Below are 1,133 nucleotides of genomic sequence, written 5' to 3'. Positions count from 1 at the left end.
GGGCGGCTAGGATCGGGAACCAACTTCTGAGAGAAGTGGTGCTGGCTCCTACCCTGGGGGTCTTCAAGAGGAGGCTAGATGAACACCTGACTGGAGTCGTTTGACCCCAGTACTCTTTCCTGCCATGGCAGCGGGTCAGACTCGATGACCTGCTCAGGTCCCTTCCGACCCTACCCTACCCTACCAACTAGGGCCACTGCAGCAGTCCAGGTGGCACAAGGCCCTGGTGTCACCAGATACTAGCTGGGCCTCAGAAGCTCCCGAGAACAAGTAGCCCTGAGCTATCATTATTGTTTTAGAAACCAGGACTCCACCTATCCACAATTCAGTTTCTAGCAATAGACAGATTCTGCCCTTCATTAGCAGTGCATAGAGCTGTGGTATATATTGCTAAATAATAGGGCTGAGCAAAGCTTCAGTCCCTGATTTGATCTGGTAGAGATTCAGCCCGATTCGGTGGCCAAATCTCGAAATCCGAATTGAATCAGAGGACCCTTTAATCTCTTCAAATTGTATTGGAACCCTCCGAATCGATTCAGAGAGATTCGGAAAGATTTGGCGATTCAGACACAGACACAGCTCTAAATGTTTTTTCTACATACCTCTAGGTAGCAGGGGCTCATGAATGCTGTGATGCTGGGGCACACAGAGTGTCCCACAGAAGCAGGGGGGGGCTCCCCAGCACACTCGGCAGCAGACCCAGAAGTGGACCAGAAGCACTTCCAGTCCACTTCTGGGTCCGTCAGGGAGCACACTGCCCCCTCCCCCCCACTCCCTCTGGCTCAGTGACTGGTGCCTCCTGGGTCTGGGGGGGCACCTGGGGTTCCCCTGTGGCCAAATGCTGAGCCAGGGAGGTGCAGGTGGGCCCCAGCACACTCCCTGGCAGACCCAGAAGTGGACCGGAGGTATTCCACATGGAGGGCACCCCCCCACTCCTGTGAGATGCTCCATCCACCCCAGCATTGCAACAATCACGAGTCGCACCTGCTACCTGGAGGTATGTAGAAAAAACTTAAAGCTGGGTCTATGTCTGAATCACTGATTCTCCGAATCAACATCGAATCTTCAGATTCAGATTTGGCCGAATTGAATCAGGGACAGTGATCCAAATCACTGTCCCCGATTCGGGCCAA

This window comes from Alligator sinensis, unplaced genomic scaffold (assembly GCF_000455745.1).
Source record: "Alligator sinensis unplaced genomic scaffold, ASM45574v1 scaffold1411_1, whole genome shotgun sequence".
Lineage (NCBI taxonomy): Eukaryota > Metazoa > Chordata > Crocodylia > Alligatoridae > Alligator > Alligator sinensis.
Note: the sequence above shows the minus strand (reverse complement) of the source record.